General features: G+C 37.0%; 1 protein-coding gene across 5 annotated transcripts in view; it reads right to left on the bottom strand.

The window, feature by feature from the left end:
• MID1 (midline 1) overlaps positions 1 to 24,012 on the bottom strand; it is a 251,968-nt gene that overhangs the window by 183,340 nt on the left and 44,616 nt on the right. The window contains exon 1 of one of the 5 annotated variants that reach the window (XM_083822003.1): positions 11,038 to 11,132. The exons of 1 other annotated variant lie outside the window; for it this stretch is intronic. The gene's annotated coding sequence lies outside the window, so the exon portion shown is untranslated. Of the gene's footprint in view, positions 1 to 4,093; positions 4,279 to 4,311; positions 5,217 to 5,295; positions 5,658 to 11,037; positions 11,133 to 24,012 lie in introns of those variants that run through there. 3 more of the 5 variants (XM_083821995.1, XM_083822001.1, XM_083821998.1) reach the window with 3 other exon arrangements.

Raw genomic sequence — 24,012 nt, 5'->3', positions numbered from 1 at the left:
AGCTAACAGTGTTTTCCCTTTAGGAAATTACTGGTGGACTTTCCCTAAGAGTCAGCCAAAATACTAACATTTCAGTTGAAGTTTTAATTACATAAGACCACACATTTCAATGATTTCATTCTGCATCAACTATGAGACCTTGATAGACAGCATCCTGTCCTGTCTGCCACACTACGTGGTCTGAATTTTAATTTATAATCTCTTAAAACCTGGAAGTTTATCATAGAAATGGATGCTACTTTTCTAAAAGACTGAGAATTCTAATAGCAAAGGAAAGATACCCGCTGTGTCCAACCAGAAATGATAATACTCTTGTACATGTTACAGCTTTTCAAAAATAAAGAGATATGGCCATACATCATTGAAACACATTTGGGGAAGGTATTGGTATGCTTGCAAACTTTGCAAACCTCAGCCATATATTGTAACAATGTCCCACACTTCTTGAACTCAAATGATTCTGCAGATGATCTCCTGCTCAGCAGATCAATTCCTATCTGTTTATATTGTGTTTTAAACACAAACAAATCCCAAACTATGGGACACAATGCACTTCTAAGGAGAGGGAGGATGTGCATAACAGAAAGATGTATTAGTAATTAGGCAGAATTTCATCAAAAGGAAGTTTTGAAAACTGCATGAAATTAATTAGAATCTATAAATATTCAAATATATATGACGGACATACTCTGTTTCTATATAATTATGAGTAAAACATGACTGAATTAGTATCTAACCACTTTCATTGCAATTTAAAAAAATGCAATTGATATTTGAAGCAACATTCAAAATCTCTTGTTTTGTCAGGCAGTTATGTGGGAGCTGTATTCTTTTATTCTTATCCTATTCCACCAGACTGGACCTCCTGCTGCTTACTGTTTGTAAAACGGCAGCTTCCCATGAGAGCCCAGATGTGTTTTCTTCCAGTTAAGAATAACGAAAGTATCTTTCTTTTACACTGTTTAGCCCAACTTATGATGACATTCACTTCAGGTAGTTATTTTTAGGAAGATGGGCTGTCATGAGCTTTAAGTGCAGGCTTCGTGTGTCTTCTGCGTCCTAGGAAGTGTTTAGTTAATGCAGAAGATGCATAATGTAAACATGCATCTTAATAGATCTAGCCAAACAACTTCTGTTGCAGTGATGCAAGTTAAGAGTACAAGTAAAAGAGTACTGATGAAAAGTGTATCAACTGCATTTTAAAAAAATGCCACTAATGTTTACACGTGCATACATATGTATGTATATAGTATAAAAACATAGACAAGTTGGAGGCAGTGCTATGTGGTCTTTATGTGACATCTAGACTAAGAAATGTGTAAAAGCTTAGGAAAACTCACCAAATTGCAGCACAGCACCTGTATGGCAGCTTACAATTTCTTTTGTAGAATGTTGTATATTTCAAGAAGCAATATTATAGTTTCCATCTGTCTAAACCTTCTAGTTATGACAAATAGCAAGTAGTTAATGTCTGCTGGAATAAGTTTAGTTTGCTCTAATTTTCTGAGTAAATGGATGTTAAGTTTATTTAGATGTGTTTCCACCTTTGGAATTAAGTTTGTTCTGCTTTAATTCATTAAAGGATATTTATAACCAAATTTACTTCATTAAGCACAAATGTGAGGTTGGTGGTGATCTTTTGTTTGCAATTAAAGGCCCTTTTTGCAACAATAACTGCCTTATAAAAGCATATGTAGTTCTGCATTATAAAAAAAAAATGCTAGGATAGCAACATTACTGTTTCAGGCAGTTAATTTTAAGACTGTCTTGCTGAACTATTTTAGTGCAGTTCCATTATCATCCACGTGTATAGATATAATACTGAATGTGAGTTCCTTTATGTCAGATGCTCTTAAAATTAAATAAATGGAAATTTATAATTAATGAAAACTAGGAAAGAAGTAGAAAAAAATGCATTCCTTTGTTTCTATAACGGATGCTAGTGAACTGTTTAGAAACACTGAACTAAAGTAATTTCTCCGGTAGATAACCAAGGAGCCTAGACTGGTATATCAAGGGCCAGGGAATGCATCCTGCCTTGTTTGCTTGCTGTGAAACCAAGGATGTGAAAATAATAAACACTGCATGCTAGAGATACAGTACCTTTGTCTACAGAAAGCCAGGAGAAGCATAACCTGAAATATCAGTTTGGTGTCATTTGCCAGAACTGACAGTTATTACTAAGAGCTGGGAGGAGTATGCGATAAAGGACAGACTAAATTAACTTTTATTCTCAAAGGGAGGAGTAACTCATAGTTGTGCTGTTATTTCAAGGGTCATGGCCATATCTGGTGCAGCACAGAGAGATGAATTAGGTCTCCCATATTTCTAAAACGGTTAATAAGCTAAAGAGAGGGAACATTTTTATCATTCTTCTTGAAATACTGCTGTCAAGACTCTACCACATCCCTATATTAAACTAGTGAATTTGCCTGTCCTTGGGACCCTTCTAACAAATCTCATTAGTGGTTGTTTTAACAGAGATATTTGTTTTTAAGCCAAAAGAGAACCATAGTAACTGCACACTTCCTAAACCATTTCATTCATGAATGGGAAATGAGTCTCCAAATCTTTACTCACATGAGTAACCACATTGATCTCCTTGGGCCTTCCATTATTAAGAGCTAGAACTGTGAGTGTAAATTTGCAGGATTTGGATGTGGCACTTCATTACTTCATAACAGAGAAATCTGTAGCTGAAATCAATAGTTAAGCATGTGAAGCATATAAAAGACATTCTTTCATGGAGGTCTGATTATAATACATCTATCAATTTTGTTTCAGCATCAACAAATAAGCATATAATTGTAAAGAGATGTACAGACTATAGGCAGTAACTACAAAGACACATTTTAGATAGACATTCTAGCTTCAATAGGGGAGTTGGGAATAGTCCACCAGAAAGAACAGAATAATAGTGAAAAAGGTCAACACTTCCTGAAAAACTAACATACTAAGTCAAAGACCAAGTTTTTCGTTCTCTGTCAATCAGTAGTGTAACTGTTGTCAATCATCCCCCCTTACCTTGTTCGTGATTTTTGAATGGCCACAAAAGAAACTTTTGTTGGTAATTATGGTCTTTACAATTCATCTGAGTCACAAGAAGGATTTTCATAGCCTGCCTGTGGAATAGACTTGGTATGCCCCAAGCTGCGCTCATGTATGTCTAACCAATTCAAGCCAAAGTTTCCCACGATAATATGAAAGGAAAAAAAAGACTCAGACAAATACAAGTCACTATTCTAAAAATAACAAGGAGGGGGAAAGGGATAGGATAGCCAGTATCTTCTGTTTTCTCCTTTTTTTTTTCTTTCTTTTTTTTTTTTCTCCCAGAGGATAAATCTGATAACTCCTTCTATGGAAGGGTGCAGTTAGACAGGATATGCACCTGTGCATCTTGAATCTTCTGAAGGAGGTTTTACAATCTCAACCGTACCACATGCTTCATCTTACAGCAATCAGGAGCATTCTGCCAAAAATTAATGCCAAGATTTTATGCTCCTTAATTTATTTTTAATTCCAGAGTTTCCTTAGGACTTTTCCTTTCCCCAAATACTTCCACTTTCCACACATACATTTGTGCTTTGTTTTCTTTGGCTATCAGTTCAAGTGACCTATCTTGTCCCTGCTGAAAATGCGAAGAAAAGATTTGTGAGAGAAGGTTCTCACATAAAATCCCTGTTTTGGAATTGATCCAGAAGAGTGACAAATCTGATAACATCAAAGACAGAGCATCTGAAACTGGAATTTAGGCAGAACAGCTTTTTCAACAAATTGTAGCCTCTATAAATTTACCCATTTCCAAACAGCTGAGCCCGTTTATTTGTTTATTTTCCTAGCTCCACTGAAGGAAAGTCTGAAACAACTTTGGAAAAATAACAGCAAAGTTGTTCAACGGAAACCAGCCCCTCTACTGTAAACAGTGCCTCTCCACAAACTATGCAGCTGCACAAAGCAGAGACAATGCAGGGGACCCTCAGCATCATTAACCAACTTCCCTTCCTCACGCAACAGTCTCTTCAATAAAGCAATTACAATAGCATCGTGGAACAGTAGAACAAGGGGAGGACAAAAAAAAAAAAAATAACCTTACCAGCTTCTCCTACAGTATATAGCTGAAAGGGAAACAAAACCCCCAGCTGCCGAAGCGCATGCAATTGGTCTCCCAGAATGAATTGACTGAAAGAACTATGAAAGGCTAAAGTCTGCCGGCCCCTCTCAGCAGCCTCTCTTCAGCTCCCTCTCTCCGCGCCTCCTCACAAAGCCATTCTCCCGCTCCCTAATCCTCGCACAGGAAAAAGCAGCACACACCGAACGACTCCAGCAGAAGCGGCTCTCCCGGGGGGGCAGGGGGATGAAGAGGTCCCGCTGCCGCTCAGCCGCCGCCCGGCACCCCTGGGACGATCGATCATCCGCACCCGCACCCGCACCCGCACCGCCCGCTCAGCGCAGGACCAGCACGGCCACGGGTGCTCGCAGGGGTCCCCCCTGTGCATCTCGGGCAGCGAAGCAGTTAGCCTTGCCTTTGCCTTTTTTTTTTTTTAATTTTATCTATTTATTTATTTATTTTTCTCCTTTTTTTCAATTATCAGTTTATCCTAAAGCTGATGCTGGGCCTAAGGAATATAAGAAATATTTAAGAAATATATATTTATATTTATATTAACAAAGAACACAAAAGAAAACCTTAAATAGCAACACAAATTATCCCCCAGATAATCAATAATAGGAAAGTAAAAGAGCAAAGACCCTGACAGATAAGACATGAATAACGTGAGGAATCACCAAATTAAAAGCAATATAAAAAACATCAGTGCCTCCCAGAAATGCTTTTGATAGATAAAATCAGAACAAACTATTGCATTTTTCATGATGAAAGAAGATTTCTATCTACATTCCCAGTTTATGTAAAAAGGGACAGCATTTTTCCGTATAATTTGTCTTGAAAGCATGCCATAGATATTGAGATAGCATCCCCTACATATTCTCAGATTTTCAAGAAAGCTTAAAATCATTGTTAAAGAAATGCTGTTGTTGTATAAGTTTTTAATGCAAGTTTTACCTCTCTGTGATATGCTGAAACTCAGAAATAGACAGCTGCCACAAAGTAAATCAAAGACCTAGAAAAGCAGATGGCATAATTTCACATCTTAAATGATGGCTGTAAGCCTTCCACTAATAATTTATAAGGAGACTTCCTCCTGCTTGTTCTTCTGCTCAGCAGCATGCTGTTTGAGCCTTTCAAACAAAATAAATAGACTTCAAACCACCAGCTTCACACACAGTAACACTTACCAATGCTATTTCAACCTGACACAAGCTGACTTTGTTCCTCGGTGACCCTGGACAGAAAACTGAGGTGACAGTTTGATGGATGAGATCTTTTTCACAATACGGGTTGTGACTTCACAGCTCTGTCTCCCCATTATTGCTTAGATGAAGGAGGAGACAGGAGCAGAGGAGGATCTTCACCATATCGAGCCATTTTAACAGTGAAAATGAACCAACATGTGCAAGAAATGTCTTCAACACCTTTTTACTACCACAAAGTCGGGAAGTTGGGAGAATCCATTTTCATTTTTGTTGGGGTTAGTGTGTAAGAGAGGACAAGGAAGGGGTTCCAAGGAGAGGAACTGATGCCAATTGTTTCCTCCAAATTGTATCTTGGATTAAGAAAGTGGCAACATCAACAGCGAGGGAGGAAGGGAGGGAAGAAAGGAAGGGAGGGAGGAAAGGAAGAGAGGGAGGGAAGGAAGAGAGTAAGGAAGGAAGGAAGAGAGGAAGGAAGAGAGGAAGAGAGGAAGAGAGGAAGAGAGGAAGGAAGGAAGGAAGGAAGGAAGGAAGGAAGGAAGGAAGGAAGGAAGGAAGGAAGGAAGGAAGGAAGGAAGGAAGGAAGGAAGGAAGGAAGGAAGGAAGGAATTCTGCTTGTTTCAATTATAATCAAAGAACACTTGGACTGTGAATTTATGAATTTTCTCTTAACTGTGCTAATTTAAGTGTTTACCAGGAATCTTGGACAATTCTTTACTTGACAAAGGCCTTAGTGCACTAACCTGCCCATTGCAATTCTTCATTGCACAAAGATTATCATAAAGTATCAGAGTCATATATCAGTCATATATATTCAAAAACAATTCGATACCTATTACTTCATTATTTGAATGCAGATTCTATTCTCTGCTAAAATGAATTCAGAAGTCTTTTTACAATATTAATATTAACGTGCTTTTCATAAAAACCGCCAGTTTACACAGAACTCTCCAGGAAGAAATTGCCTTTCCTTGAAAAAAAATGTTAAAAAATGAAGATGATGAATGAACTCTCTGAAATGTAAGGCTCCACCTTCCATAGGCTTGAGCTTATTAACAAATATCATGACATGAATTGGCCACTTATTTCCTTAGAGAGGAACACAGTCTGCTAATATCTTTATGCCTTTGTTTCTGCTTTTTCATCTAATCAGATGGGCTCATTATCATAATACTGGAGGGCATTAAATCTCTGATTTTATGGGTGGATACTCAGGCCAAATGACCTGGCCCAAAGTAGTCTGTGGCCAGAAGCCAAGTCTTTCCTGTTCCACACTACTGCACCTTGTCTCAACTCTGAAATATTATTAACTTTGTCTCCACTGTGAAAGATTATTTCCGAGAACAAGGACTAGTTTACCTTATGTTTGAGATCTTTTTTTTTATATATTTTGTATTTGTTGCTGTCATTTCTTGTTTTGGATTTGATATTTATAACTCTGTTTAAAAAATATACAGGAATTCTCCCTCTGGTAGCAAAAATGTATCATAAATGTATGTGACTCTTATTCATGTTTCCAGAAAATACTATTTTCTTTCCAAAAAGACTCACTTTGCTTCAGATTATGGTATTTATGTACTTCCATATTTATAGATATTCTTTCTGTAGAATTTCTGTGAGGTAGCACCCAGAAGCCAGAAACTGACTGATACCAAAAAATAATAATAAAAAAATAATAATAAAAAAAACCTGACAATATACAGGAATATCTACAGTTACGTTTTGTTTCATCAGTTGAACATCAGTATATGTGAATTTATTTTTTCTGAGAACCATTTTAGAATGACACGCTTGCTTTTGGTGTCCCCATTCAGGAATGTAGGTGGGAATCTAGCATGATGAAAGTCATGTGGTGTGAATTTCACCCCCCTAAGAAGAGTTTTGAGAGATGTGCTTGTGAACCGTTTATCTCCCAATTACAGCTTCTAAACTGCTGTCTTTGTTTCTTTGTCTTAAGGATCTGAGAACATTCCCATTGTAAAGAAGGAAATACATTAAATGTTTTAGAAACACTAAGACCAGTTCACAGACTACTTTATTGCCTCCAAATAACAAAGTTCATACCAACCCACACGTAGCTAACTATGATACGCACAAATGAGAAGAGCTCTGAAAAGCCACTTTGAAAAGTACAGCCACTCTTGTATCTGGAAACCAGTCAAAATGAGGTTGCATAGGGGAAAAAATTCTCAGAATATGACTTAATACTGAAAACAGCAAGCACTAAAAAAAATCGAAAGAACTCATTTTTTCTAGTGCTTGTAGTAGAACATAATTTTCAGACTAACACATGACAAATGCCTGAAGGAAGTCTGAACTTTAGGATATACCAGCAGGCTTACACATTGCTTCATAGTTTTTTCTTTACTTGCTCTCAGTTATGTCCTCTTTTATCTGTATCAGATGTCGAAAACACCTTATTTGCATAGCATTTACTCTCTTCTGTGTTTTTTGGATTAACATAAAGCATAAGGCAAGGTCATTTGGATAATAGCCCTGCATTTTTAATAGCAATCGTAAGTGCATTTGAAATCATCTTTTCTGCAAGCAGGATGCTGCAGACAATTGCACTGGAAAAGATGCCAGCAAAACAAAACTTTAAAGGTTGCTAAGCTCTTTGAGAATCACTGGTGTGACTGATGAGTGCAATCCATTGCAGTTCTTTGATTTTGCTTGCTTACCTTCTCCTAGAAAGAAACTTCCAATAATTCCTAAAGGCAGCGTGGAAAATGTGGAAAATGGAAACAGCATATCTTTATAACCAGAAGGAAATGAGTATTTTAGGCATACATACATCATCTAACTTGGATTAGGAAGCACAAGCTCCATAAGTAGTCACTAGAGGCTTTAGAGAGCGCATCTTTTAAACAGCTCTTTAATGCAGTCATTTAATGTTGAAACTTTACCATTCACAGGTAAAGCTATTTAATGTTCTGTGCTCAGCCAGCCTTTAACATGTGTATGTGGAAATTCAGAGACAATCTTTGGCTATGTCACAGGATCTATCTTTTGAGAAATCAGTGTGTTGTCAAATCTGAAACAGGAAGAGCAGAGAGATAGTGAGAAGGAAGGATGATTGGCAGTAATGAGGGAAGAAAACAGCAGAAAAACATAGCTGGGTAAAAGGAAAGGAATCAGAAATGAAGATGATTACAGAGAGTCACTCCAGCAACAACTGCAACCCAAGGCAGTGTTTCATTCTGGCAAGGGTTTGATCTCCATAGGCTCCATCTAGCCTTGCTCTCTCTTTGCATTTTTTTTTATTTTTTTTTTCCTGCCCTGAATGAAAGTAAGGATTTGGCATTGCAGCTGGGTTTACATTAGGAGTGTATGTGTGAAACTAAGGATATCTGGCTTGACACTTCAAAGCATGTCATCCAGTGTTGGTTTGTCAAGACTGTGAACTTCAGTGAATGTCTCAGCCTTCCTAAAAGTTTGATAGAAGAACAAGATAAAAACAGCAAATGGGAAGAACAGCCTGTGTTTAGTAAAAGGTTGTATCTTCATGCCTCCTCCATCCATAAGCTCTAAGGAGCACTATGGTGTCACCCTATAAACTGGACAGAAAACATGTTCCAAATATCTTTTAGGAGGCTGGCCAGAGAAAGGCTGGCCAGAGATGAGCAAACACTGTCATTTTGGACAGTAGGGTACTGCTCCTATGCAGCCAGGAAAAGTCCCTGGAATCCAGCACATCCTCCCTCTGCACCAGTCTGGGGATGAGCAGGCAGCCTGGGCCCTGGAGAGCTTCACATGGCTGCAGTGATAGCAGGTGAAGCTGTGTCTCTGCTGCACAGGTTGGAGAGGCTTGCTGTCCCCTCTTTAGTCTTCCACTAGCTGCAGACATCAATGCTGTGGACATTCCTTGGATTTTGTTTAACTGATCAGATATGGTCTTGTAGCAAAGTTATTGTGCTACAGACAGACTGATAGGTGCAGATCCACATTCACAGGCATTTAGGAGACTGAAAGGCCTTTGAAAGCCCAACTATCACGATTTTGTAACCCTTTCAGCATTTAAAGACAAACATCTGCAAAAAAAATTCCTAGGCTGGAAGCCTCAGGCTCTTAAGTTCTTCGGAGGATACACGTACATTTTCCCTGTAGTTCAGAGATTTGCAGCACAGTGAAATTCCAACTCCAGTTAAATCTTCTGGATATTACTACAGTGAAAACATACACAACGATTTACGTAGTGGTATTCTTGCCCACTTTTCCAAAACAATGTAAAATTAATATAGTAAATGTGGGTGTATTTGGGAAGAGGGTGGAGAAGTAAAGAATAAAGTGGCATACGGACATATGGTATAAATAGCTTGCAGGGAACCGCCCTGCAAACTACTGCAAACATGAGCATCATCAATGTCTTACAGTTAATCAGACTCCATACATGAAATCCCCTTCTATGAACAAGAATTTGTAGCGCTGAGCTGTAACTTAAGCACTGTTGCAGATTTATCCCCTCATTAAAGATTTCTCCTAGGAATTATCATCACATTCACATGACAAGAAAAAATAACATATGACTTTATCTGGACATTATCCAAAAATGTACACGAGGAAGGCAGTAGAATATTAGGTGTGAGAAATGCCTCAGTTAATACCATGCACTGCTCTTGCTGGGAGAAAACGTGGGATTTTTTCATTGGTTCAGAATAACATAAGATAAATTTGTTGCAATCCAAGACAGATTTCGAAGTATACATTAAGGGAAGAGGATTCAAAAAGCAATAATATGGCCAAGAACTGGAATAATAAGGGGAGAAACTTAGAAAAGCAGTTTTGAGAGACCCCACTTTCCTGATTGCATTTCATGTGTGCTCACTCAGCACCCCTAGCACAGCCTACTTACTGCATAATCCCCGTCTCTCATTTAGAGGCCACTCCAGCTTCAGTGCCCAAGCTCAACCTTGTAAAATGAGGAAGAAGTTGGAAAGCCTGATGGTCAAAATATCTGCTCACCATGAAGGGGAGACACAAGCTGAATTACCAAGCACAAGTAGCCTGGGAAATAATTTCTGATAATGTAAAACTTTAGGGGTAGCTTCCTTTAGATTTCATTTAAATGTATTAAAATTGAAATTAATGACAATTTACATGAATTAGAGTACTAAGATTTAATAATAAATCATTTTAAGTTATTCTTCTGCTCAAGTTTCTCCAACCATTATCTGTTTTTTGTTTGCTTGTTTTGTCTCTAATAATATGCTTCGCTTCTGCACTTTTCCATGTTGTTTTTTTTTTTTTTTACTCTATAGATAATTTTTCTTCCTCTCTCTTTTATCAGTTTACAAATCCAATTTAATGTAACCAAAGTAGACACAAACATATTTAAATATATTCAGGCAAAGGTTTCCGTCCAAATAATCAACTCCATTAAAACACAAATTTTACATTGAACTGTGTAAGCTTCTTGCTAAGGCCAAACCTAACCTGATTGTAATAAGTGAATAAGGACCAAAATATTTACTTCTCCAATAATTATAGTCTGTAATAGAGATAGCGATGACAGAGAAAAAAATGAGCACAACATATGCAGCAAGAAGAAAACAAGTACTTTTTCCTACAGCAGCTGTAGCGACACTGACAGATATTTAGGCAACCCAGCTATTTTCTAATAGACTGAATCCCATTCATGTTAAAGTATTATGACAGTCTTACACTTTTTTTTGGGAGCAGGGTTTGATAGTTTCTGCGTAGCTGTTTCTGACTTCTCTGTAAACGTACCTGCCTGTGAATCTGCAGTGGATCTGTATTAGAGGAGGACAGGGCCATTTACACTTCCAGATGCAAACTGGTGGGAAGATGCGCAAGTATCTGTTTTTAAAGATACCTCCAAAAGCCCATGATTGCATCTTCCTGTGTAACTTTGGAAGAGGAGAGGCTCCCTCCTATGGTTAAACCGTGTAAAACTGCGAGCACCATCGTGAGTAGGGATTCTTCAGACATAAAGTCACTTGGTAGATATACTTGCCAGTATACAACCTCAGAAAATAAAACTATTAAATATACATATATACATAATGTAATATATATATTACATAAGCATCTAGAAGCTGGGTCAGAACACCATATTTTGCCTAAAATAAAAAGGATAATATCAGATAATAATAATGGCATTAATACTAGTTTTCAAATGAAAGTTTAACACCAGCCACAAATGCTCATGCACCCCTCCCGCCCCCCCCCCCCCCCGGCATTCTTTTAAAGATGTTTTTTATGTTTTTGTAATATTTTAATAGCTAAAAATGGCATGCAAATCTGAAAAGGACCATGTTTCTGGAATAAATATTAGAAACAGAAAAATAATGAAGATATATAGCATAAAATAATCAAATATATTTTATATCATATCAAGGCTATTAGGCATGTGAAGTGTACCAAACAGAAACAAAATAGAAACAAATAGATTATACTATTTGATCCCTACTTATGACTTTTTCCTATATTTTATTTTTTGATTTTTTTTACACTGTGAAACAAAGACTCTGAAACTGCAGATTTTACATTAACGGATTGAAGGGTTCAGAAAGAGCATAGTTTTACTTATCTAAAAGAAATAGCATCTGTATCCTGAGCCTGATAATGTCACCTAATGAGCATAGACATGCCAAGAACAGGAAAAAATGTTTAAGACAATATTCAGTTGTTCATTTTTGACTTGAAACAGATTGTGGTTTTTAAATTTCCTTTATTACAATTACAGCAAGTAAACTCTCACCAACTCTCCATGGGCAGCTCAGTTTACTCTCAAACCTACCAGACTTAAAATGAGTTGTCAAGAGTTCTTGGTTTCAATTGTTTTTATGGCAACAGTATTTATTATGTCTCAAAAAAATTAATCATAGAAAGTCTACTTGGAGAAATAATATTGTTTCCTATAAATTAGTCATGCATTGTTTTGCATGAAAAAGGGTACAGTGGCTACAATGTTTTTCTTTAGCTTCCTTTCCCATTTTAAGAGGCTCTAATCTCAGTTTTTCATTTGTTCCACTTCAGGCTCAATACCTGGGAGTACAACAGAATATGTGACTGAGTACAATAAACAACATCTTGACTGATAAAATTTTATTGTGGTGCACTCAACACCTGCATCAGCACACTTTTCATTAATGGACTACAGTAAATGTTTATATAACTACCAAGAGAGTTTATTAATGTGAACAAAAATTGTACCAGATAGATCATCCTTTGTAGCAATTAAGCTCTACTATAAAATGTAGACCAACATATACATAGTTCTCCAAGGCACCTTAGATTAGTGAGAAGGGGGATATAAAATCAACTATGAACAAGTGGTAAGAAATCCTGTTTGTCCTACATACCAGATTTTCACAGAGAGTTTACACGACTATATCTTTTATTAAAAACAAAAGGACAGGTTTAAGTTTCATATAAATATTTAATAAATCCGCAACTAAACTTCATATTTGATTTTTGAAACCCCAACACCAACAATTGTTAGATTTTCTGAGTGCATTAAGGATCTGATCCAACTCCCAGTGAAGCCAGGAAGATCGTAAGTACTGGAAACCATGAAACATTGAACTACAACCAGGTGGCTTAAGTGTTTATCCTGCATCTTCCATGGGTCTCCAGTGTGTTTCCTCAAGTGGTCAGCAAGTACTGGATCAGGAGCTGGCCTAGCACTAGCATGTGAAGAGAAAGCTTGGTTAAAGCACATAATGTCAGCTGGCTTTTAATCAGCCTTTGTTTTTTTGTGGTTGTGTTGTTTTGTTTTGTTTTTTACCTCAGCTTGTCACTGTCTTAATAACTGGCCTTCAGGTAAGGTTAGAGAATTGTGACAGAGTACTGTCAAACCAACTGGGACATCTGGGCAGACCCTCCAGGCAGGAGAATTGCACATTTTCAGGCAACCTTGATGAAACCCTGACTGTAACAGAATGAGTGTTCCCCTCTACTGAGCACCAGTGAGGACTGGAGCACCTGGAGTACAGTGTCCAGTTCTGGACTCCCCAATACAAGATAGACATGGACACACTGGAGAGAGTTCAGTGAAGGGCCAAAAAGATGATTAAGGGAGTGGAGCATCTCTTGTACAAGGAAAGGCTGAGAGATTTGGCCAAGAAGGCATCAGCCCTGGGCATCAGCCCAGAGAAAAGAATCTCATCAGTGTTATGTACATGAAGGAAGGGTGCAAAGAGGATGGAGCCAGAATCTTTTCAGTGGTGCCCAGTGACAGGACAAAAGGCAATGGGCATTGACCGGAACACAGGAGGTTCTGGATACACATCAGGAAGCAGTTCTTAACAGTGTGGTTGACTGAGCACTGGCACAGAAAGGTTGTGGAGTCTCCCTCCCTGGAGATCTTCGAAAGTTGCCTGGACATGGGCCTGGACAACCTGCTCTGGGTGGCCCTGCTTGAACAGGGAGATTAGGCTGGATGACCTCCAGAGGCCTCTTCGTACCTGAACCATTCTGTGATATGATGATTAGAAAAAATAATAGTAATAATAATAATAATAATTCATCATTCAGAATGAATGAATCCTCTGTTAAACAGAAACTAAAAAACCTAAAAAGCCCTCATGGTTTCATACTCTTACATACATTTATTTACACATAGAAATGTTTTGTTATGAGAAACATCATAACAAAAGCATAACTTTAAAGAACATAAACAATAAAACACATTCCTTGAGAGGAATGGCCTTTAAAATGTAAATGCCAGCAGCAGCCAGGGCACCTCATATGTCGCATATAACATGTAAAACAAATTTGCATACCATCTTCATCCATTTACTCTGCCATTGCTCTGTTAAAATATTATAAAACATGCTCTTCTTTAATGATGGGTATAACCCATAATTTTATTAACATAAAGAACAAGATATTGCCACCAATACATAATTCTAACCAATTGTACTAGGCCCTGGTTTGAAAATATAGTATTCCTCATCTCCTTGACCCTTTCCCTACCACACTTCTAAGGTGATACATTTCTTTTCTTCATCTTGATGAATAAAGAGGTTTTTCCATGTGTCTGCATGTGTGTGGAGGTTGAAGCAGAGATCAAAAAAGTTATATAGATCTGCTTTTTTTACAGTAATTCCGAGAAGTTACCCGCTGGACAGAAGCCTTCATGACCAGAAGCACACTGCACCATATTTCACCTTTTGGTCCTTCTTCTGTGCTTTTATTCAAGGACGTGGATGACAAACAAACCTAATTCTTAGACTCTATAACTCTTGTAGGTGAAAATTGGTTTGAACCGTAAGTATTACACATACAGCAACAGTATGGAGTAACATTTCAAGTACTGAACACTTGGAAATGAGCAATTTTTTATAATTCATCTGATTTACTTGTTTTACACATGATGAAGTAATAGAAGAATTGTTAAAGGTTCTTAGGGTAATTTATGTATAAAATATGCAAAATTTTTAGGTTTTTACTTGTGTATATTTTCAATCCATACAGTAACCATTGGCTTGGACTAAGAAGATTCACTGATACAAATAGTTCTGCTGAATTCAATCAGTGAGTGAATCCGTATTAATCAGGCAAGAAACTTTCTAATTCCACAAAATACCTTTATCAAATAATTCAGACATCCCAGCTTTTTGCTGATGATGAACTACACCAATATGTATTTTTTATCTGCACACATGGACTTTTATGTACAAGCATAACTATGTATACATACATATGCGCGTACACATCACTGAAATTACATACTCTAAATCCCAGCCAAATAAGCGTTCTTTTATTTTGCTTTTAATTGCCAGAGAATCTTGACAGCATGCTTCTATTTTTCTCTCCTCGGAGATCTCACTAAGCTTTTAAAACAAGTGAAGTCTCAAATATGCACTCTATTTAAATAAGAATGGGGGTGAATATTCACTTTGGTGGTAGCAGTGACTCCAAAGACAAATGTTTTCTCCCATTATCATTTTTGTTGCTGAAAGCCATGGTCTGAGCCCCAGGCCCTGGCTGGGAGCCTACTGAGCCCATTTCAGCTGTACTGGCAGGGGTCAAGGGTGTCGGCCCCATGGGCTGGGAGCAGGGGCCCAGGGAGCCAGCCAACGACCCCGCACACCACACATTGTGCTTGCAGGCTGGAAGTCAGCCCTGCTTATGCTGGATCATGCAGCGAGACAGCCCAATGTGTCTGGCAGCTGTCAGTCACCTTCCATTGAAGGGATGCTTTCATACTAGCAGACCTTTTTTCTGCCTATTTCTAGCATTTGAATGGGGACTGTGACAATGAGAAGGGCTCACAGGTGACGTTCTGGGATACTGATGAACACATTTTCAAAGACCATTGCAAGAAGAGACATAATAGTCATCAACATCTTGCCATTAACTCAAACTAAATCTCACAGTGTGTGACAATGTTCCTTATAAATAAGCAGTGTGTGGCAGTGGAAGAGACACTGTGAAGAGGGAGACTAGATACACCATTTCAAAGTTCACACTCCGGCTCTGTTGCTATTGTGTGCTTCCATGCTGACCTTGGGTAATCCTGAGCTCACTGTTCTTTCCTTACCTGCCCTTAAAATGAAGATATTGTTCCCTCAAAAGATAAACATTGTTAAACATTAAACTTTATGAGATATCCAGCTATGCTGTGGAGGACTATCATAAAAAAGCCTTCAAGTCTATAAATAAAATATATATATCTGAGAGATTACCCTACAAGGTCTATAGCTGACAGCTATATCTTTATATATATATATTATATATATATATATAAAAATTATATATGTGTATATATATATATATATAAATCATTTAAAGAAAATGATCATGAAACTACCAGCCATATTTTTTTGATATGTTAAGAAATAAACTGGTGGGTAGAGTTGTTGTCAGTTTTAGAATTATTTAGCATTTTTATTGTCCCACCAGGGAAGTTAATAGTATCTCTCAGAAATTATTTATACACTACTAGTCAAGGAAAATATCAAAAAAGCTGTTCATTGGTGTGTTCCTTTTACTGCTGATCTTTTTTGCAGAATGAATAGAAATAACCATAAATCAGAAGAGAGATTTATACCATTTAGAAATTATCCAGTCATTTCACCTATAAAGAATTTCACTTTTTAAAGGACTCACTTACAATTTAATAAGACATTCAAATCATTTTCAACAAATCATACTGTCTCCTTTCCAGTAATAGAAAAACTGATGTACTGAACACCCAAAAGCTGCACCAATGCAGTAAACCAGTGGTGTCTGACATTTAGCAATGTGCCACATGCCCAAGAGCCAAATGTGCCAGGACTGTTACTCCACAGGGCCTGGCCACTGGGAAGCACTGGCACAGAGGTACCGGCAGCTTCTTGAGAAGACATCACACACTCTTTGTCGTAGTGCAAAGAAAAGTCTAGAAGGAGTAAAAAGACGTACACGCTCTAAGCACATTTCTGAGAGCCAACAGATAAAAACACAGCTATGGAAGCCTTATCATTGCATTCAGTGGGGACAAGACTGTATTCTGTGGCTATATAGACAAAGTAGTCATATGCTGTAGTCACCAATGACGCTTCCAACATGCATAGACATACTTAAGTGGCATTAGATAGTTTAGTTGCAGCTGCCCAGGTATTTGACCACTTGCTAATATGCACTGTAAAAATCTGCAGGGCTCATAGTTACCCAGTGTTTGAACATGGTGCTATTTTTCATTCCTATGCCAATTAGCTCTAGGCCTTCTAGCATTCAACCCTCAGCTTATACCCGAATTTGAAAAAAAAAAAAGACTGTTCTTTTTCGTTCTTCCCCTTTTCCATTCTCCCTTAAGGGCTAACACCTCCATGGCCATAGTATATTTGTTAGGTCAACATTTCCAATGAGTAGATCTTTTAAGTTATAGACTGTTGCAGGAATTTTGGTTAAATACCTTAGGACTGTAAATCCTTAGATTCTCAATTTTAGTCTGTAAAAGACAATCACCTACTATGCTGGTACAATACCTAGAATAAAGTACTTTTTTAGCAAAATATAATATAAAAATAATAATGTATAATGTAGTATGATATGATGAATAATAAAATGCAGCACTAAAATAAGGGCCAGAATTGATGTTTAGGTGAGTAATAGACAGAAATAGACATAGGTGTACATCCTCCCATTTTGCAGAAAAGAAAGTCCACTGTGAAGACAGATGTGTACCTACTACTCCTATTAGTTTTGTGTTGATGACAGTGACTAAAATGAAAATGGGGCAGTAAATTCAATCCATACACTCAGCAAATAAACCGAACAGCATTATATGAAGCATGGATGATGCAGAGTGGTGAGAGGGAAACCAGTGTGCAATGTCTGCTTTTCCCAAAGTCTTGGCAGTTACTCAAATGGAAAAATAATCTACCCTTTGCAACTAAGACAGATCACAGATCGTCTATGGGCAAATAGTGGCTCTGGTGCATAGAAATAGTCAGGAATTTGGATGCTAAATGCTTTTCATCAGGAATTTATGGTTCCAAAAGATTTATTCAAGAAAGTAAATCTTTCATGAAGATACCCAGCTTAGAAGTTTGAAGTGACTGTCAGAAGGACAGACAAGCTATTCTGAATCTTGTTTTCAATCATTTTTTTTTCTCCCCCTTTCTAGGCCTTAAAATGCCCCCCCCGCCCCCTTTCTTCTTTTTATTTAAATCCCTGAAAATTTTAATGGGATGGTAAAATTGTTTCCTGCCCAACTCTCATGGTGAGTGGCTGGCAAATGATAGCAAGACATGGAATGACAACAGCTGGATTCAATCATTGCACTTAGCAGATCCATGAAATGTGGTTGTGGATGCACCAGATACTTAAAGCATCAGTAAAGAGAGTTCTTCCAGACTCCAGGCCAGACATCTGGCACTAACAGAGTTATGAGACTATCAGGGCACATGGCACATCACACACCCTATTAACAGACAGATAAATTAATCACACTGCAATTAACAGGGATACGTAATGATCTGTGTTTCCCTGTCTTTAAAGATGCATATTCAGATGGAAGAAGATACAGCAAATCCCAGAACTGTCCTACTGAGATACTGGTACTTGACAAAAAATAAAATCAAAGGCACCGTCACACCTGTCTGAAAATACAAATATATGTTTATTCAGTACAGTTCTTTTTAGGAGGAATATTACCTCACACTTTTCTCTTCAGTAGCAGCACGTTAAAGTGGAAAATCATTACATGCAAAAGAAAACATCTTCTAAAGCAAGATAGACAGATTCAACTTGAAAAGAAATATATTTCTACCCTGCAGTCATCTTGCTTTCCAAAATCCATTACTTTAAGTAAAATTTATATATGTCCCACCACATTACAGAAGTTAATGGTTAGGATAAGTATTTCCACATCAACGAGTAATAGTATTTCCAAAGCTATACTTTTTTTTTCTTTTTCCCCCCCCGATGGTGTTATCAGATACAAAAGATGCCAGTCTGAATGAAAGATCAAAACCTGGATGAAACTTAAAATAGAAAGTAAACATATGATAAATATTGTGATTTTTAGCTTTGCTAATTCACATACATATATAAATGGAATTTTTATGGACGTGGGAAAAGTTGTGCTAGCTGAAGGGTTTTTGTAAGCTTACTTAAGTAAGGTGATTTATATCATCAGTCAGTATCCAACAAAAATATATACTAAAATAATAAAATAATAATAAAATAATAATAGTAATAATAATAATAATAATAATAAACTTAAAGAAAAGCTTTTCATGTAGGTTTGTGGCTTATAGCTTAACTAAGCAATGGGTTGGTCCAGATTACCTCCAAAATTCCTTCCAACCTGAAATGTCCTATGATGCCATGAGTTGACTTCTCTAAGTCTAAAGCCTCTGAAAAGAATGATCAAGTAAATTGACCGGCAGTTATATAGCTACATAGAATATAACAAACAAATAGGGTAATTTTGACAGCATCAAAATGCAACACTGGCCCTACAACTATACTTCTTTACTGCAGCTCCCAGATGACTAGGCAAAACACCCAGCAACAACAGCCTGCTGTGCTGATTGCGTTCTCCACAAGGGTTATTACTATGGTCAAAGCCATCCCTTCAGACACAGTGAAAGCCCATAGAGTGATCCCACTTTTTCGGAAACAGTGTTAGAGCAGGGGTAGAAACCCATTTGTTAACTGGGGAATGTGTGATCAGGATAAGTTACTTCAGGTCTGGAGAACCCAAAATGACTTTCGGAACAGATTTCTCGATGCAGGCAGGTTCTTGTATGATTGGACTAGCTAGGTCTGTTTTCACTCGTGGAAAATTAATGTCTAAGAATAGAAATTAATAAACTAATTTAACAGTAACCACAAAACCTTTCCATTGAATGAGAAAAGGCTTTATAAATGGGAAATAATAGTTTCCTGTTTGAATAATCCAAGTCTATATAAAGGAGTTTAATGAAGTCTGAAGTTAACATACAGTAGCTTTTTGTTTGCTAATGTTATACTAGAGAGCTTCTGAAGAGACTTTCCTGTATGTGGCATTGAAAAAGCAGGAAAGTGATGTTTAAGTCAGGGAGGCTTCTTCCAGCTGCTTTATGTGAGCTTATCTTCTCAGAATTCCTCTGCTATGCCTAGCTAAATTGCAAGGTATGAAGAAAAATGAATAATTAAAAATTGTTAATAGAATCATATCAGCCCTTGTTTGATCTTTGTGTGCAATGCACTTGATAAAATAAAGTAACATGATGCTATAATTACAAGAAGTTTGTTAAACTAAACAAAAGTAGAATAAAACATAAACAGAGCAAGCAGGCACAGAGACTATTGAACTGCTTGTCCTACACATTTTATATTCTTCACTAATTCACATCACGGCTAGTAGAGTTTGCATCCATATCTCATTTAAAACATATTTTGCTTTTTCTGCTTCTTTGTCTCTGCCTTTGCTAGACAAAGGGAAGGAGAAATGTGAAAAAGAGGTGAGAGGATATACTGGGGCATGCTGCAGATTTGAGGACAGAGAATGATCTCTCTGACAAATTTGCTCATAACAGATGAAAGGTGAAGTTCAAATGAATTACGGAGGTCATTTCCTCTCAAGTGCAGTTAGTGTATTTTCTGCTTCTCACATGAATCTATCATGTATTATTAAGGGGGATATTTTTTATTACATTTATTTGTGCATAGTAACAAATTACATTTCAGGTTTTGCATTCGACTCCTTATTTTAAACAGCATTTTCATGTGACTTTGGAGGACATACGTATTCCACGGAAGGTAATTAACCAATTCTCTGCTCTCCAGAGAATAAGATGCTAAAAGAACATATGTGCTACACTGTCTTGGATATGAAGTCCGAAGGTCCTCCCACTCTCCTATTTACTAGAGGCTACCTGCCTAAAGCAATAAGCTTATTTTTAAGGCATTAGTACCAATCATGTACTCAGTACTAATGCCTTAAAAATAAGCTGAACTGACGTCCAAAAGTTCCAGTCCAAATAGAAACATAATTTTGCTGGAGAAATGCATAAAAACAGTTGAGTCCCCACCCCACAGTATAGCATTCCCCACATATATATCACAGTTAAAAATAGGATAAACAAGATAGGAAAAATGAACAGAAATATATTTTTTTCTAAACAGGTTAAGGTGTCTTTATTAGTACAAAGTGTCAATTACCTCCCTCTGTCCCCAACATACCAGCAATCTTTCAGTTACTTCCTGGGAACTGGGAGAACAGTCATTCTCTACTTTATTTTCAATATACATAATTTCAAACATACTTTTTAGTGGCTGCATTACAACTGTCAAGCATCTGTATCTCCACCCAATTCACAAATGCAGCCAAGTACTCAAATGTGTTCATGTATGAAAGACTGCAGTCCTTTAAAGTTCACATTTTGAGGGAAGCTTTTGGTATAAAAATGTAAATGATCCTATAGAAATGAAAGGAAAAATACGATCTACATAATAGCAGCTCAGAAAAACAGGACAATATCTCTGATTTTTATGAAATTTAAAGTAGATATTTAATGGCCTTGACTTAGGATCACGCCTATAATATTCCCTAGTTTGATGATGGTGAACACAGAAAAACATGATTGTTATTGCTCCAATTTTACAGCAAATTCCAGGTATTTTTCTCCCCCCGAAAACATATAAGACCTAAAAACAACACTAAAATACAAAAGTAAGGGACACCTACATGGTTTTTAGATTGTCCTGAGTAAGTACTTAAATGCTTAACAGCAAAGGAAGGCTACAAGCTTCTTACAAGTTTCTAATTATCCTTTCAGATTTGAACTATATGCAGAAAGCAAACCCTAAAATTGAGTCTGAAGATTTTGACAGTGTTTATGTATTAAAAATATTCCACGTAGTTTAGGATTTTGAGAACCTGAAAAGAAAGACTCTTTTTACTGTCTAGAAAGATGAGGGTTTTGAAACACTTTTCTCCTAGTATTTAATAGAGAAAGGTAGAAGGCGTACCTTTAATAATATAACTATTAAAAGAAGTTCTAAAAAAAATAAAAATAACAAAAGCAACTTTATAAAAAATGAAAAGCCTACTTGGCCATCTGAGCTCTCTTTCACAGCTTTCATTGCTTATACAAGCAATGACAAGCAATCTTAATGTTAACTGATATCTGAAGGACCTTCTGTCATACTCAGATATCTCCACACCTTTTAAAAATGCACATACTTACTATTGTAAAAATGAACCAGCAATCATGGGATCAGACACATCCTGGACAGACAACAGTAAAATATAACTGTAGTCATTGTTAAAATACCCAACTGAAGTAAGTTAAAATACTGTCTCTCAATATTCAAAGATTGTTCATCTGAGACATTATTCTGAAGTATCATATGACACCATGCAAACCAAACCAAGATCTGCAGATTCTTTAAAAAAAGCAATAATCAAGGATACAAGCCAGGACAAAATTGGATTTTCTGAGAAGGAAAAAGTTTTGTGGTCAAGACACATGATTTGCAGCCGGGAAATCTGACTTTTATTCCCAGAACTGCCACAGACTCCTTGCCTCTCTCAAAAAATGCCTTTCTGAAGCTGTAAATGCAGAAACTTTTTTTTTTTTTTTTTTTTTTTTAAGGGTTATGTTAATCTAAACTCTTTAGTACTCCAAATGCCGTTGTGGATACTTGCTTCAAGTAGTGAGTTCCCTGGCAGTCATGGTTTGCTGTGTTAATGTAGCCTAATGCATGGCATCTGAACCCGCTGGCTGTCTGCCACAAGCCTCTATACATCTAGCAGGTATCCAAAAAATACAGACATTAGGAGTGTGTAAATATGAAGCCAGATACATGGAGAAAAATCTAGCAATGAAAAGTTAACTTGAAATCATAAATGAAATTTCTCATCATCACTAAGGTTGGACGTAATCTGGTTTTACACATCTGTGCATGAAAACAGGCATAGCAATGGCTCCAAACTATATCTGCCACAGCCCAGGTACAAGAGTAGCTATGATGAGGAAGAAAGACTGCTCTGGTTTTGATGAGGAATCCTGCTTCAGCTATGCTTTTTCTCAATTAAAGCTTTTGTAAAATTAATATATTTTAGCAAGGTGTACTTTCATGAGTAGGCATTTACCACTGAAAATTCTACTCTTTGAAAAATCTCCAGGTGTCAGCATGTATGAGGTAAGAGCTGAACTAGAAAATCAAGGCTATCTACAAATGAAACTTGTTCTAAATTTTTAAGTACTGAATAAGCAAATGCTTGTATGAAGCTGCATCTTGTGGAGAAAATGCAAAGTTTGGTGCTAAATGTGATGTCAGGCCACCATTGTGGACCTAAATCTCCTAGAGCTTTCCACTCATCTGCTAGATGACTGCTTATTCATTTGATTTTAGAAATCTTTCTAATTTTCAAAGCAGTCCTGGAAGTTACTAACTTTCATTTCTGAAGCCTTTCAAAACTAAACTTTGCTAAAATTCTTACAATTATTCACAGTAATGATAAATAGTCTCTTCCTTTAATCTACTTAATTTCCTTTCTCTCTTTTTTTTGGCTGAGTTGAGAGTGTCATTTGGAAGATGAATTCTTTTCAATGTTTCCACCATACACCAATCATAGTTGCCAAAGAAAGAAACACAAAGAAAGAGAGTGCTGCTCCTTTCCAGCTCCCCAGCTGTCATGACAATAAGTTTAGGATTACAGGGGTAAGTACTGTATCTTATTCAAGAACCAATGTAGCTTTTATAACCACTTCAGAAAAAAATTCTGCAAAGGAATGCATTCGATAGCACATATGAACTTGTGTTTCAGTGAAATTAATTAAGAAATATCCTCCATTTTAGAAATCTAAGAATCACAATGAACATGTCAGTACTGCCTGTGCTAAAATGAAATATGTACAAGTAATCCTTGACTTCCAGGACTGTATTTGAATAAGCTGTTCAGCTTCAACGTAAGGCTAGTGCACATGTATAGGTGAAACATGGCTTGTCTGAAGATAAACAGGAAGGGTCTGTGATGTTATAGTTTATTAGACTTTGGAAATTAGGTACAATAAACATCTTGTGCAGTGGGTTAAAGAGATGCCAGCTGGGCAAGATTCCTTTGGCCAACAGAAAACAATCAAAAGTAAAAATTATGGAAAGCAGTCAATTTTCCTTCTAAAATACCCCATAAATATCTGCAGATATAAGACTGTACTTAATGCAAAGAAAAAGAAGTTGCTACAATGCCAAAATTTCCAGTGTTGTCTTCTGTCACTAGGACTGTTCTTATATAGAGTGTGCACTGCT

This window comes from Anser anser (genome assembly GCF_964211835.1).
Source record: "Anser anser genome assembly, chromosome: 1".
NCBI lineage: Eukaryota > Metazoa > Chordata > Aves > Anseriformes > Anatidae > Anser > Anser anser.
The sequence above is the reverse complement of the archived record's forward strand: the minus strand, read 5'-3'. Positions and strand labels throughout refer to the sequence as shown.